We start from the raw sequence: 17453 nt of genomic DNA on the forward strand, positions 1-17453 counted from the left end.
GATGTGCAAGTTACCCATGTCTTGGGCACTAATGCACCCCCATACCATCACAGATGCTGGCTTTTGAACTTTGCGTCGATAACAGTCTGGATGGTTCGCTTACCCTTTGGTCCGGATGACACGATGTCGAATATTTCCAAAAGAAATTTGAAATGTGGACTCGTCAGACCACAGAACACTTTTCCACTTTGTATCAGTCCATCTTAGATGATCTCGGGCCCAGAGAAGCCAGCGGCGTTTCTGGATGTTGTTGATAAATGGCTTTCGCTTTGCATAGTAGAGCTTTAACTTGCACTTACAGATGTAGCGACCAACTGTATTTAGTGACAGTGCTTTTCTGAAGTGTTCCTGGGCCCATGTGGTGATATCCTTTAGAGATTGATGTCGGTTTTTGATACAGTATTGTCTGAGGGATCAAAGGTCGCGGTCATTCAATGTTGGTTTCCGGCCATGCCGCTTACGTGGAGTGATTTCTCCAGATTCTCTGAACCTTTTGATGATATTACGGACCGTAGATGTTGAAATCCCTAAATTTCTTGCAATTGCACTTTGAGAAACGTTGTTCTTAAACTGTTTGACTATTTGCTCACGCAGTTGTGGACAAAGGGGTGTACCTCGCCCCATCCTTTCTTGTGAAAGACTGAGCATTTTTTGGGAAGCTGTTTTTATACCCAATCATGGCACCCACCTGTTCCCAATTAGCCTGCACACCTGTGGGATGTTCCAAATAAGTGTTTGATGAGCATTCCTCAACTTTATCAGTATTTATTGCCACCTTTCCCAACTTCTTTGTCACGTGTTGCTGGCATCAAATTCTAAAGTTAATGATTATTTGCACAAAAAAAAATGTTTATCAGTTTGAACATCAAATATGTTGTCTTTGTAGCATATTCTACTGAATATCTGTTGAAAATGATTTGCAAATCATTGTATTCCGTTTATATTTACATCTAACACAATTTCCCAACTCATATGGAAACGGGGTTTGTAAAATGTTCTTTATCACATTGTTTACGTGTCTAATAAAGATTTGATTAATTTATGATGGCTCAGGTGTACAATAGGGCCCCATAGCACACTGGATTCCAGTTAATTGAAATACCACAACACCGGATATTGTTCAGATAAGTTAAATTTAAGAACTTGCACAGAAAGCAACACTGGAGGTGACTATGATGTGCGCATTTTACGCGCATGCGTACTAGATCGCGTTGCACTTGCGGACGGAGGGGAAGAGGGGGTCTTAAACGGTGGCATTGTTGTGTGTGGACACGGATAAGGTTAGGTGGGATTTACCCTGGATAACCTTATCCGCCTTATTGTAAACAGGGCCTAAGTATAGGTTGCCTGAGGGGATAAAGTACTGTTGGTTGTAAACAACATTCTTGCAACTGGTTTTGTTGTTGGCTGCAGCCTTCATCATGCTCATGATTTGTGTGTGTTGCTGGGTCAGGGTTATGCTTATAGTGCTGGGTCAGGAATTTGGGATAGGGCTGGTGTTTACTAAGAGTTTTAATCTGCCAGAACACAAACATCTGGAACTGAAAGCACAACCAGCAATTCAGGTGTTTGTTTCAGCTGTCTTTGTGTGCTTTTTTGTGTTGTCATTTTCTGCTTTGTGGAAGTAGTCCATTTAAATGGAAAGAATGGAACAGTTTTGGTTTCTGCCTGCTGTCTACTTGTGTGTCATAATATGAATTCCCAGGAATGTCAGAGGTCTTTGGAACCTCACCAGCTGTAACACTGATGACCACACAATACTGTGCTTACCCTCAAGACCAGCCACAACAAAGGCTTGATTCCAATTGGTCGTCACAGCATGTGGTATTATAAACTGCAGCCAAAGTTACACCGATACCACAAAACCCAAAACCAGTGAACTTGGCACTTTGTGTAAATGGTAAATAAAAACAGAATACAATGATTTGCAAATCCTTTTCAACCTATATTCAATTGAATAGACTGCAAAGACAAGATACTTAACGTTTGAACTGAGAAACGTAATGTTTTTTTTGCAAATATTAGCTCATTTGGAATTTTATGCCTGCAGCATGTTACAGAAAAGCTGGCACTAGTGGCAAAAAAGACTGAGAAAGTCGAGGAATGCTCATCAAACACTTACTTGGAACATCCCACAGGTGAACAGGGTAATTGGGAAAAGGCAGGTGCCATGATTGAGTATAAAAGCAGCTTCCATGAAATGCTCAGTCATTCACAAACAAGGATGGGGCGAGGGTCACCACTTTGTCAACAATTGCGTGAGCAAATTGTCAAGCAGTTTAAGAACAACATTTCTCAACGAGCTATTGCAAGGAATTTAGGGATTTCACCATCTACGGTTCGTAATATCATCAAAAGGTTCAGAGAATCTGGAGAAATCACTGCAAGTAAGCGATGATATTACAGACCTTCGATCCCTCAGGTGGTACTGCATCAAAAAGCAACATCAGTGTGTAAAGGATATCACCACGTGGGCTCAGGAACACTTCAGAAACCCACTGTCAGTAACTACAGTTCGCCGCTACATCTGCAAGTGCAAGTTAAAACTCCACTATGCAAAGCAAAAGCCATTTATCAACAACACCCAGAAACGCCGCCGGCTTCGTTGGGCCCAAACTCATCTAAGATGGACTGATGCAAAGTGGAAAAGTGTTCTGTGGTCGGACGAGTCCAGATTTCAAATTGTTGGACGTCGTGTCCTCCGGACCAAAGAGGTTAACTACCATCCGGATTGTTATAGGCGCAAAGTTGAAAAGCCAGCATCTGTGATGGTATGGAAGTGTATTAGTGCCCAAGACATGGGTAACTTACACATCTGTGAAGGCACCATTAATACTGAAAGGTACATACAGGTTTTGGAGCAACATATGTTGCCATCAAAGCAACGTCTTTTTCATGGACGCCCCTGCTTATTTCAGCAAGACAATGCCAAGCCACGTGTTACAACAGCGTGGCTTCATAGTAAAAGAGTGCGGGTACTAGACTGGCCTGCCTGTAGTCCAGACATGTCTCCCAAATGTGTGGCGCATTATGAAGCCTAAAATACCACAACAGAGTCCCCGGACTGTTGAACAACTTAAGCTGTACATCAAGCAAGAATGGGAAATAATTCCTCCTGAAAAGCTTCAAAAATTGGTCTCCTCAGTTCCCAAACGTTTACTGAGTGTTGTTAAAAGGAAAGGCCATGTAACACAGTGGTAAAAATGCTTTGTGCCAACTTTTTTGCAATGTGTTGCTGCCATTGAATTATAAGTTAATGTTTATTTGCAAAAAAAAAAAAAGTTTTCTAAGTTTGAATATTAAATATCTTGTCTTTGCAGTCTATTCAAATGAATATAGGTTGAAAAGGATTTGCAAAAATCATTCTGTTTTTATTTGCGATTTACACAACGTGCCAACTTCACTGGTTTTGGGCTTTGTATTTAACCCATAAGAACCCAAACCACTTTTTGCAAAGAAAATGAGGCATATACCACAGACCAAATGTTTTTTTCTAGGGCTCAGTAAAGGACGATATTTTTCAAAATGTAAAAAATGTGGTCACCATTGCAGAATAATGTACAGTATTTACAATGACACTGTATTTATTTTGTCCCCCAGCTAACAAGCGGCTAGCAGACTATTATGTGTCTCCATCTTTAAGAAGTGTAGATGGAAGTATTTTACAGCAGAAAGTCAGCAGTTATTAACAGGAAACTAACCAGTAGATTAATAAAAGTGGAGAGAGAGGATAATATAACAACTGTTGGTGTGTCAGCATTGTCACAGTCAGTACGACATGTAAAAGGGTTGCAATTGATTCCATAAATTGGCGTCGATAACAAGTGTAGTATCAGTCAGTATCTGATCGGTACTGAAGTGACTAGGTCAGTGGTTCTTAAGCTGGGTTCGATCGAACCCTAGGGGCTCAGGGGTTTGGCGGTCAAGACACACCCGACTCATCGTGTAAATAAAAACTTCTCCCTATCGGCGTATTACGGATACGGCAACAGCAGAAGTCAGACTGATTTGCAGGTGTGTAATTTGTTGTGAGTTTATGCACTGTGTTGGTTTTGTTGTTTGAACAAGGTGATGTTTATGCACGGTTCATTTTGTGCACCAGTAATAAAACATGGTAACACTTTAGTATGGGGAACATATTCACCATTAATTAGTTGCTTATTAACATGCAAATTAGTAACATATTGGCTCTTAACTAGTCATTATTAAGTACTTAATAATGCTTTAAACGGCATGGCCTTATTATAACCCTAACCCTCTAACCCTGGCCCTAACCCTATAACCCTAACCAAATAACTATAAATTAAGTCTTTGTTACTTAGAATATGTTCCCCATACTAAAGTGTTACCAAAAACATATAACTTTGTCTTGAATTTGAAAAAAAACATTTTATTTTTCACTAAAGAAGGGTTTGGTGAATGCGCATATGAAAGTGGTGGGGTTCGGTACCTCCAACAAGGTTAAGAACTACTGGACTAGGTTAATAATTTTATTTTCTCAGAATGTGTTTTTTTTTTTTCATTTTGTGAATAGTTCCCTGGAAAAAGGAGGACTTTGAGGGCAAAAAACTAATGAAAAGTAGATCGTTTGTTTTGCTTGAACAATTACATGTCATAAAAGAGAATGAGGAACCAGTTCAAATATTGTGTGGATATCGTCAATCCGTCAATGGCACTAAGCATAAATACATTTCAAAAAAGTATATTTAATACATGTCAATATTGGTGTCCGCCAATCTTGCTCATGGACGATCGTATCGTAATCGGCAGCATGAAACCCTAATCAGGGTATCTCCAGTTTTTTCTAAAGTACTTTGATTGATTGATTGAGACTTTTATTAGTAGATTGCACAGCACAGTACATATTCCGTACAATTGACCACTGAATGGTAACACCCGAATAAGTTTTTCAACTTGTTTAAGTCGGGGTCCACTTAAATCAAATCACTTCTAATTAACATACAAAATGTGTGATGTTTACATTAAACTGTTCCTTATTTAATAATATTAACTGGACAGTTTTTTCTGCTCAATACCCCAAATGTATTTCAAATTGAACAAAAGAACATACACTGCTCACAAAAAGTTATGGTGAATTTCCTAAAATGCACTAGAACGTTTTTAAATTATTTGGCCTTTTTCCAATCCCTCCAATGCCCTTTGCTGGATTCATAGCTGCAGCACTCTGTTTGCCCTGCAGGTAGAGCCACCAGACCACTTTGTGTTTAAAGGGGAACTGCACTTTTTATGGCATTTTTGCCTATCTTTCACAATCCTTATGATAAACAAAAACACATATAACACGTATGTTTTGGGACAAGCGGTAGAAAATGGATGGATGGATGGGTTTGCATTCCAACTCGTTATAATCAACTCATTCTAGGTGGCTAGCAATGCTTACAATGGAAGCAATCCATTATACCTTTTAATCACTTTAAAAATGCATCCAAAAACCGCCAACAATACTTTGTGTTCCGTAACCTGTGTAATAATAGCGACATTGTTATTATAAGAGCAAACACTGAGGTACTGTTTTTCTAGCGTAATAACTAGAGATGTCCGATAATATCGGCCTGCCGATATTACCGGCCGATAAATCCGTTAAAATGTAATATCCGAAATTATCGGTATTGGTTTTTTTCTTATCGGTATCGGGGTTTTTTTTATTTTTTTTTATTAAATCCACATAAAAAACACAAGATACACTTGCAATTAGTGCAGCAACCCAAAAAACCTCCCTCCCCCCATTTACACTCATTCACACTCATTAACACAAAAGGGTTGCTTCTTTCTGTTATTAATATTCTTGTTCCAACATTATATATCAATATATATCAATACAGTCTGCAAGGGATACAGTCCGTAAGCACACATGATTGTGCGTGCTGCTGGTCCACTAATAGTACTAACCTTTAACAGTTAATTTGACTAATTTTCATTAATTACTAGTTTCTATGTAACTGTTTTTATATTGTTTTACTTTCTTTTTTATTCAAGAAAATGTTTTTAATTTATTTATCTTATTTTATTTAAAAACATTTTAAAAAGTACCTTATCTTCATCATACCTGGTTGTCCAAATTAGGCATAATAATGTGTTAATTCCACGACTGCGTATATCGGTTGATATCGGTATCGGTTGATATCGGTATCGGTAATTAAAGAGTTGGACAGTATCGGAATATCGGATATCGGCAAAAAGCCATTATCGGACATCCCTAATAATAACACATTGCCTTGCGACCGCTTGCATGTTTGTGTGTCACCAGCTGTAATGCACAACACAATGCGATAGGACACCAATAGGTACTGCCTGAAAAACATAAACAATAGTATCTGTAAAGTAGGGTTGTACGGTATACCGGTACTACGGAACGAATGAATTAAAAACGGTACTATACTGCATTTATTTATTTATTTATTTTTTCAAAAATGATGACGCGCCGTCGTCACATCGTGACATTGCTGGTAATACGAGCAGAGACGCATGTTTGGCAACGCACACGTATGGAGTACTTAAAAGCAGACACAGTGTGAAGACATAAAAGGCAGAATGGACGCATTTTGGCTTAAAAACAAACGATAAAGACGAAGTTATGAGCCTTGAAGCACTGCTCTACGATTGGTGCTTTAAAACATAGCTAGCTATGTTTTCCAATTCGAACGTTAAATATCTTGTCTTTGCAGTCTATTCAATTGAATATAAGTTGAAAAGGATTTGCAAATCATTGTATTCTGTTTTATTTACAATTTACACAACATGCCAACTTCACTGGTTTTGGGTTTTGTTTATGAATACAAATATTGAATAAATAACTTTGCTGTCATTTGTGGAATGTGATAACCATGGCGATAATTGCCATTACTTCGTGTTGAGAGAGGCAGGGCGTTTATTGTATCTAACAATACGGAATATTTCGCAAGATGGAGGTTTACCCAAAAAGTACCAACATTAAAGTTGCGATGCCAAAGCTGGTGGTTTGATTCAAGAGTAGTAACACAAATGTTGTATTCAGACTTAAAAGCTGGTGATAATTAGGTTGTGACTTTACATTAAAGTTCATTAGATTATTGGAACATTTAAATTGCGAAAAAATATTGAAGTTGCAATGTTCATGTTAACATTTAATTTACAAAGAGACATTTAAGTATTTTTTTTACAAGATCATAGATTATGCATATTTTCTTATATACCAATTTGTCCAAATTCATGCAATGATCAAAATCAGAACAAAAATACCTGGCAAGACAACAGAACCTGCGTTGTTAAATTGTCATTATGATCAGTTTGTTCGGGAAAAAAAAATGTACCCTGGATAGTTATAATTATTCAAACTCGTTTGGATACATATTTTCCTCCATATGTAAATCACAACCTCATCACCCTGGACAAGTCGCGATGAGGTGGCGACTTGTCCAGGGTGTACCCCGCCTTTCGCCCGATTGTAGCTGAGATAGGCTCCAGCGCCCCCCGCGACCCCAAAGGGAATAAGCGGTAGAAAATGGATGGATGGATGGATGTAAATCACAATGATTCAATGGGCGAGTGTGATTCTAAAATAAATATCCAATAATAATGGGATGAAACCTAGCGTCTTTACAATGCGAACTACAGTAGATTTATCCGTAAGCATTACAAAAAGTCATTGCTACATTTCTCTCCTGGCATTTTTTTGTCATAAAAAAATACAATAATGTGCGCTTATGGACTGTATCCCTGCAGACTGTATTGATATATATTGATATATAATGTAGGAACCAGAAATATTAATAACAGAAAGAAACAACCCTTTTGTGTGAATGAGTGTAAATGGGGGAGGGAGGTTTTTTGGGTTGGTGCACTAATTGTAATAAAGACTTAGATTTATATAGCGTGCTTTTCTAGACACTCAAAGCGCTTCACAGAGAAGTGAGAAGCCATCATTCATTCACACCTGGTGGTGGTAAGCTACTTTCATAGCCACAGCTGCCCTGTGGTAGACTGACAGAAGCGTGGCGACCAATTTGCGCCTACGGCCCCTCCGACCACCACCTATCATTCATCATTCATTCACCGGCGTGAGTGGCACCGGGGGCAAGGGTGAAGTGTCCTGCCCAAGGACACAACGGCAGCGATTTTGGATGGTAAGAGGCGGGTAGCGAACCTGCAACCCTCAGGTTTCTGGCACGGTTGCTATACCCACTACGCCATACCGCCCCCTTTGTAAGTGTATCTTGTGTTTTTTATGTTGATTTAATTTAAAAAATTTAAAAATAAAGCATTATTTTTTATTTGTATTATTTATTTATTTATTTTTGTCATAAAAAATACAATCATGCGTGCTTACGGACTGTATCCCTGCAAACTGTATTGATATATATTGATATATAATGTAGGAACCAGAATATTAATAACAGAAAGAAACAACCCTTTTGTGTGAATGGGGGAGGGAGTTTTTTTGGGTTGGTGCACTAATTGTAAGTGTATCTTGTGTATTTTTATGTTGATTTAATAAAAATAAAAATAAAAAAAAAAATATATATATATATTATTTTTTTTCTTTTTTTTTTTCTTGTGCGGCCCGGTACCAATCGATCGGCAGACCGGTACCGGGCCACGGCCCGGCGGTTGGGGACCACTGCTCTAGTATACTCTGGACTGAAGCTGTGTGCCTTCATTGTTTTTGTAGCTGTTGTTTTGAGGCATGTTTAAAAAAAATAATGCACTTTGTGAAAGTCAAAGTATAGTTGTAGTGGGTATTAGGATTATCCCAGGGAGAGCATGTCCCAAATTCCAAGCTGCTGTTTTGAGGCATGTTAAAAAAAATAATGCACTTTGTGACTTCAATAATAAATATGGCAGTGCCATGTTGGCACTTTCTTCCATAACTGGAGTTGAAGTTGTTCTCTTATTTGGGAAAACCTTGTTTTTGATTAATTGATTGAAACTTGTATTAGTAGATTGCACAGTACAGTACATATTCCGTACAATTGACCACTAAATGGTAACACCCGAATAAGTTTTTCAACTTGTTTAAGTCGGGGTCCACGTTAATCAATTCATGGTAAAATTACATTGTTTAATGCATCCAGCGGGGAATCACAACAAAATTAGGCATAATAATGTGTTAATTCCACGACTGTATATATCGGTATCGGTTGATATCGGAATCGGTAATTAAAAGTTGGACAATATCGGATATCGGCAAAAAAGCCATTATCGGACATCTCTAGTTACATATGCAGATGACACAACTCTGTATAGTACTGCCTCTAATTTAAAGGGGAACATTATCACAATTTCAGAATGGTTAAAACCATTAAAAATCAGTTCCCAGTGGCTTATTATATTTTTCGAAGTTTTTTTCAAAATTTTACCCATCACGCAATATCCCTAAAAAAAGCTTCAAAGTGCCTGATTTTAACCACCCGTCCATTTTCCTGTGACGTCACATAGTGAAGCCAACACAAACAAACATGGCGGAAAGAACAGCAAGCTATAGCGACATTAGCTCGGATTCAGACTCGGATTTCAGCAGCTTAAGCGATTCAACAGATTACGAATGTATTGAAACGGATGGTTGTAGTGTGGAGGCAGGTAGCGAAAACGAAATTGAAGAAGAAACTGAAGCTATTGAGCCATATCGGTTTGAACCGTATGCAAGCGAAACCGACCAAAACGACACGACAGCCAGCGACACGGGAGAAAGCGAGGACGAATTCGGCGATCGCCTTCTAACCAACGATTGGTATGTGTTTGTTTGGCATTAAAGGAAACTAACAAATATGAACTAGGTTTACAGCATATGAAATACATTTGGCAACAACATGCACTTTGAGAGTGCAGACAGCCCAATTTTCATCAATTAATATATTCTGGAGACATACCCTCATCCGCGCTCTTTTCCTGAAAGCTGATCTGTCCAGTTTTGGAGTTGATGTCAGCAGGCCAGGGAAGCTAGGGTCGATAGGGGGTTTAGCTCGCTCATCTGCGGGAACAAACTGCCGCCATTGCTTGCCGTGCTCCCGAGGTCCTTTGTCCCTGAATTGCTCACACACTCCGGCAGATTCAATGGGGGTCTGGCGGCAGATTTCTTTGACTTTATCGTTGGAAATGCATCTGCTTTGAGTGTCGCAGGATATCCACACATTCTTGCCATCTCTGTCGTAGCATAGCTTTCGTCGGTAAAGTGTGCGGAACAAACGTCCAATTTCTTGCCACTTTCGCATCTTTGGGCCACTGGTGCAACTTGAATCCGTCCCTGTTCGTGTTGTTAGACCCTCCGACAACACACCGACGAGGCATGATGTCTCCAAGGTACGGAAAACAGTCCAAAAAAGGGAAAATAACAGAGCTGATTTGACTCGGTGTTTGAGAAAATGGCGGATTGCTTCCCGATGTGACGTCATCGCTCCGAGAGCGAATATTAGAAAGGCGTTTAATTCGCCAAAATTCACCCATTTAGAGTTCGGAAATCGGTTAAAAAAATATATGGTCTTTTTTCTGCAACATCAAGGTATATATTGACGCTAACATAGGTCTGGTGATAATGTTCCTCTTTAAATGACCTAGAAAATAACTTAAATCAGGACCTGGAGAGAGTGTCACGCTGGGTAAATGATAGTAAACTTGTTGTGAATATTGACAAAACAAAAAGCATTCTTTTTGGATCCAGGCATATGCTTGTTGATGACCCTCAGCTTCATCTTTCAATGTCAGATATACCTATTGAGCAGGTTAAAAAAGCAAAACTGCTTGGTGTGCTTCCTATGAAAATGGGAAGAGGCTTAGCCATGGTCAGGAAGTGCTCCACCTACTTGACATCCTCAACAATGGGTCAAGTCATACAGTCCTTGGTTTTCTGTCATCTTCATTACTGTCCTATAATATGGTCCGCTAAGTCTGACCTGAACAAACTGCAACTTGTTCAGAACAGAGCAGCAAGACTGGTACTTAAATGTTCTTTGCACACTAATATTTCACTAATATTTCATATATGCATTCACGCCTGTCCTGGTTGTCTGTTGAACAAAAGATGCATTGTAGTCTCCTTATGTTGCGTGACCCGAGGGTCCCTGGTTCAATCCCCACCTAGTACCAACCTCGTCATGTCCGTTGTGTCCTGAGCAAGACACTTCATCCTTGCTCCTGATGGGTGCTGGTTAGCGCCTTGCATGGCAGCTCCCTCCATCAGTGTGTGAATGTGTGTATGAATGGGTAAATGTGGAAGTAGTGTCAAAGCGCTTTGAGTACCTTGAAGGTAGAAAAGCGCTATACAAGTACAACCCATTTATCATTTATTTATATCATTCTGGAATCGGTTGCTATCTCACATTAATCTCTCACAAAGTAAATTCAAGACAGCTTTGAATACACACCTATTGCAGCTGCCCACATGACATGAATTTTTAAAACTGGGTTTAACTAGCTTTTTTTATCTTATGTTGTACTTTTCTTTTGTATAATGTTTGGTAATGTATGTATTCTTTGTATTTTTTATTTTTTATTTTCCTATATGGACCCCAGGAAGACTAGCGGTCGCCTTGGCATCAGTTAATGGCATACTTGCCAACCTTGAGACCGCCGATTTCGGGGGGTTGGGGGCGTGGTCGGAGTGGGGCGGGGTCGTGGCTGGGGGCGTGGCTAAGAGGGGAGGAGTATATTTACAGCTAGAATTCACCAAGTCAAGTATTTCATATAAATATACAGTATATATATATATATATATATATGTATATATAGTCAAATATATACATATATATATATATATATATATATATATATATAGCTAGAATTCACTGAAAGTGAAGTATTTTCTTATATATATATATATATATATATATATATATATATATATATATATATATATATATATATATATATATATATATATATATATATATATATATATATATATATATATATATAGCTAGAATTCACTGAAAGTGAAGTATTTTCTTATATATATATATATATATATATATATATATATATATATATATATATATATATAGCTAGAATTCACTGAAAGTGAAGTATTTTCTTATATATATATATACATATATTATTATATATTTATTTATATATATATATATATATATATATATATATATATATATATATATATATATATATATATATATATATATATATATATATATATATATATATATATCAAGAGGGACAGAGACAGCGCACAGTGCATGTGGATCACATGTTACCATGGCGAGAAAACATGGAGAGACTGGAATGTAATAGAGTGATCTGTTTGTCTGTTGCCATCTCCTGGTGAATGTTGGCTATAGCGTACTGGGGTTACTTTTTGGTTGGCCAACGATGTACGTGGTGTTGCGCACCTGACGTCAAGTGTGTGAGTCTGTTCTGAAGTCTACAGTAAAGAGACGTACTTCATCCCCTCGCCTGTTTATTGCCTCCAACTCAATATATTACAACAACATTGCTCCATGCGGACCGTCCAGGTCCGCATGGAGCTGGAGGGTGCGTGGCCTCCAGGTCCGCCTGAATTTCGGGATATTTTCGGGAGAAAATGTGTCCCGGGAGGTTTTCGGAAGAGGCGCTGAATTTCGGGAGTCTCCCGGAAAATCCGGGAGGGTTGGCAAGTATGGTTAATGGGGATCCATTCCATAAAAAATAAACAATAAATACAGAAAGGTAAGATACACTCACAATACCTGATTTCTTTTGTTAAAAGCATATAGAACCAAAAAGTATTTAATAACAACTTTATCAAATACTTTCTGGACCCATTTATCATATCATAATATCATTATGATAACGTTTTTATGAAAGCGAATGACTCCCTTCTTTTTCCTGTTACTCTAATGGGCAACCTAAGTCAACAATGATTAGAGCTGCACATATGAATTTAATTTAAAAAAAAGAAGAAGAAAAACTCAAAGTATTTATGCCTCGCCTGGTGTTTACTTCACCGTACGTCACTGTCCGTAAGCATTAGAAAAACGTTGTCGTTGCTACATTCCTCTCCTGGCTTATTTTCAATAATGAAAAAAACAAACACAAAATGAGACAAGTCAATTCAAACTTGGTGGAGGTCATAAACATATATTGTTACTGTCACACATTTTTGTGATAGTTTTGACTCGTGAGGCTAATTTCCGAGCAATTGTTTGACCCTGAATGCAGCATAACTCATATCCAATGAGACCAGCCCTGCCCTGCTCACTGACCGTCAATCATCCCGTCTTCTCGCGGCGGCTTCCATGGCGACGAGCTGCCTTTAACATCTTAGCTCTTACCCGAGAGCAAACGGAGGTATTTAAGAATGGGTTGTTAAAATGTCATTATGATAAGTTTGTGGCTCGGGGAAGATATGTACCCAAACACAATAGTTTGGATAGTTATAATTATTCAAACACGTTTGGATACATATTTTCCTCCATCTGTAAATCACAATGATTCAATGGGCGAGTATGATTATACAATTGATATATCCAATAATAATGGGATGAAACCTAATGTCTTTACCATGCGAACTACAGTAGATTTATTCGTAAGCATTAGAAAAACGTTGTCATTGCTACATTCCTCTCCTGGCTTATTTTCAATAATGAAAAAGAAAACCCAGAAGGAAACAAGTCAATTCAAACTTGGTGGAGGTCATAAACATACAGTACAGGCCAAAAGTTTGGACACACCTTCTCATTCAATGGGTTTTCTTTATTTTCAGATTGTCACTGAAGGCATCACAACTATGAATGCATGTGGAGTTATGTACTTAACAAAAAAAGGTGAAATAACTGAAAACATGTTTTATATTCTAGTTTCTTCAAAATAGCGACCCTTTGCTCTGATTAATTTTTCGCACACTCTCGGCATTCTCTCGATGATCTATAAGAGGTAGTCACCTGAAATGGTTTTCACTTCACAGGTGTCATAGTTTTGATGCCTTCAGTGACAATCTACAAAGTAAACAGTCATGAAAATAAAGAAAACACATTAAATGAGAAGGTGTGTCCAAACGTTTGGCCTGTACTGTATATTGTTACTGTCACACATTTTTCTGAGCGTTTTGACTTGCGAGGCAAATTTCCGATTATTTGTTTGACCCCCTGAATGCGCCATAACTCATATCCATAAGCATTAGAAAAACGTTGTCGTTGCTACATTCCTCTCCTGGCTTATTTTCAATAATGAAAAAGAAAACCCAGAAAGAGACAAGTCAATTCAAACTTGGTGGAGGTCATAATCATACAGTACAGGCCAAAAGTTTGGACACACCTTCTCATTCAATGGGTTTTCTTTATTTTCAGATTGTCACTGAAGGCATCACAACTATGAATGAACACGTGTGGAGTTATGTACTTAACAAAAAAAGGTGAAATAACTGAAAATATGTTTTATATTCTAGTTTCTTCAAAATAGCCACCCTTTGCTCTGATTAATTTTTCGCACACTCTCGGTATTCTCTCGATGACCTTTAAGAGGTAGTCACCTGAAATGCTTTTCACTTCACAGGTGTCATAGTTTTGATGCCTTCAGTGACAATCTACAATGTAAATAGTCATAAAAATAAAGAAAACACATTGAATGAGCTGCGATGAGGTGGCGACTTGTCCAGGGTGTACCCCGCCTTCCGCCCAATTGTAGCTGAGATAGGCTCCAGCGCCCCCCGCGACCCCGAAGGGAATAAGCGGTAGAAAATGGATCGATGGATGGACATTGAATGAGAAGGTGTGTCCAAACGTTTGGCCTTTACTGTCACACATTTTTTCTGAGCGTTTTGACTTGCGAGGCAAATTTCCGATTATTTGTTTGACCCCCTGAATGCGCCATAACTCATATCCATAAGCATTAGAAAAACGTTGTTGTTGCTACATTCCTCTCCTGGCTTATTTTCAATAATGAACAAGAAAACCCAAAAGGAAACAAGTCAATTCAAACTTGGTGGAGTTCATAAACATACAGTACAGGCCAAAAGTTTGGACACACCTTCTCATTCAATGGGTTTTTTTTATTTTCAGATTGTCACTGAAGGCATCACAACTATGAATGCATGTGGAGTTATGTACTTAACAAAAAAAAAGGTAAAATAACTGAAAACATGTTTTATATTCTAGTTTCTTCAAAATAGCCACCCTTTGCCCGGATTACTTTTTCGCACACTCTTCGACGAGCTTTCAGAGGTAGTCACCTAAAAGGGTTTTCACTTCAAGGGTGTCATAGTTTTGATGCCTTCAGTGACAATCGACAATGTCAATAGTCATGAAAATAAAGAAAACACATTGACTTTGACACAAACTTGCCTGTACTGTGACACATTCTTCTGAGCGTTTTGACTTGTGAGGCAAAATTTCTGATTATTTGTTTGACCCTGAACGCGCCATAACTCATATCCAATGAGACCAGCCCTGCCCTGCTCACTGACCGTCAATCACCCCGTCTTCTCGCGGCGGCTTCCATGGCGACGAGCTGCCTTTAACATCTTAGCTCTTCCCCGAGAGCTAACGGAGGTATTTAAGAATGGGTTGTTAAAATGTCATTATGATCAGTTTGTGGCTTGGGGAAAATATGTACCCAAACACATTAGTTTGGATAGTTATAATTATTCAAACTCGTTTGGATACATATTTTCCTCCATCTGTAAATCACAATGATTCAATGATTATAAAATGAATATCCAATAATAATGGGATGGAACTTAATGTCTTTACCATGCGAACAACAGTAGATTTATCCGTAAGCAATAGAAACATGTTGTCGTTGTTACATTCCTCTCCTGGCTTATTTTCAATAATGACAAAAACCCAAAAGGAGACAAGTCAATTCAAACTTGGTGGAGGTCATAAACATACAGTACAGGCCAAAAGTTTGGACATAATGGGTTTTCTTTATTTTCAGATTGTCACTGAAGGCATCACAACTATGAATGAACACATGTGGAGTTATGTACTTAACAAAAAAAGGATATCATGTTTGATATTCTAGTTTCTTCAAAAGAGCCACCCTTTGCTCTGATTACTTTTTCCGCACACTCTCGGCATTCTCTCGATGAGCTTTAAGAGGTAGTCACCTGAAATGGTTTTCGCTTCACAGGTGTCATAGTTTTGATGCCTTCAGTGACAATCTACAATGTCAATAGTCATGAAAATAAAGAAAACACATTGACTTTGACACAAACTTTTGGCCTGTACTGTATACATTTCTCTGAGCGTTTTGACTTGTGAGGCAACTTTCCGATTATTTGTTTGACCCTGAACGCGCCATAACTCATATCCAATGAGACCAGCCCTGCCCTGCTCACTGACCGTCAATCACCCCGTCTTCTCGCGGCGGCTTCCATGGCGACGAGCTGCCTTTAACATCTTAGCTCTCACCCGAGAGCTAACGGAGGTTATTAAGAATGGGTTGTTAAAATGTCATTATGATCAGTTTGTGGCTCGGGGAAAATATGCACCCAAACACATTAGTTTGGATAGTTATAATTATTCAAACTTGTTTGGATACATATTTTCTTCCATCTGTAAATCACAATGATTCAATGGGCGAGTATGATTATACAGTTAATATATCCAATAATAATGGGATGAAACCTAATGTCTTTACCATGCGAACTACAGTAGATTTATCCGTAAGCATTAGAAAAACGTTGTTGTTGCTACATTTCTCAATTCAAACTTGATGAAGGTCATAAACATACAGTACAGGCCAGAAGTTTGGACACACCTTCTCATTCAATGGGTTTTCTTTATTTTCAGATTGTCACTGAAAGCATCACAACTATGAATGAGTACACGTGGAGTTATGTACTTAACAAAAAAAGGTGAAATAACTGAAAATATGTTTTATATTCTAGTTTCTTCAAAATAGCCACCCTTTGCTCTGATTAATTTTTCGCACACTCTCTGCATTCTCTCGATGAGCTATATAAGAGGTCGTCACCTGAAATGGTTTTCACTTCACAGGTGTCATAGTTTTGATGCCTTCAGTGACAATCTACATGTCAATAGTCATGAAAATAAAGAAAACACATTGAATGAGAAGGTGTGTCCAAACGTTTGGCCTGTACTGCATATTGTTACTGTCACACATTTTTCTGAGCGTTTTGACTTGCGAGGCAAATTTCCGATTACCGGTATTTGTTGGACCCCCTGAATGCGCCATAACTCATATTCATAAGCATTAGAAAAACGTTGTCGTTGCTACATTCCTCTCCTGGCTTATTTTCAATAATGAAAAAGAAAACCCAAAAGGAGACAAGTCAATTCAAACTTGGTGGAGTTCATAAACATACAGTACAGGCCAAAAGTTTGGACACACCTTCTCATTCAATGGGTTTTCTTTATTTTCAGATTGTCACTGAAGGCATCACAACTATGAATGAACGCGTGTGGAGTTAAGTACTTAACAAACAAAGGTGAAATAACTGTTTGATAATCTAGTTTCTTTAAAATAGCCACCCTTTGCTCGGATTACTTTTTCGCACACTCTTCGAC

This window comes from Nerophis lumbriciformis, linkage group LG14 (assembly GCF_033978685.3).
Source record: "Nerophis lumbriciformis linkage group LG14, RoL_Nlum_v2.1, whole genome shotgun sequence".
NCBI lineage: Eukaryota > Metazoa > Chordata > Actinopteri > Syngnathiformes > Syngnathidae > Nerophis > Nerophis lumbriciformis.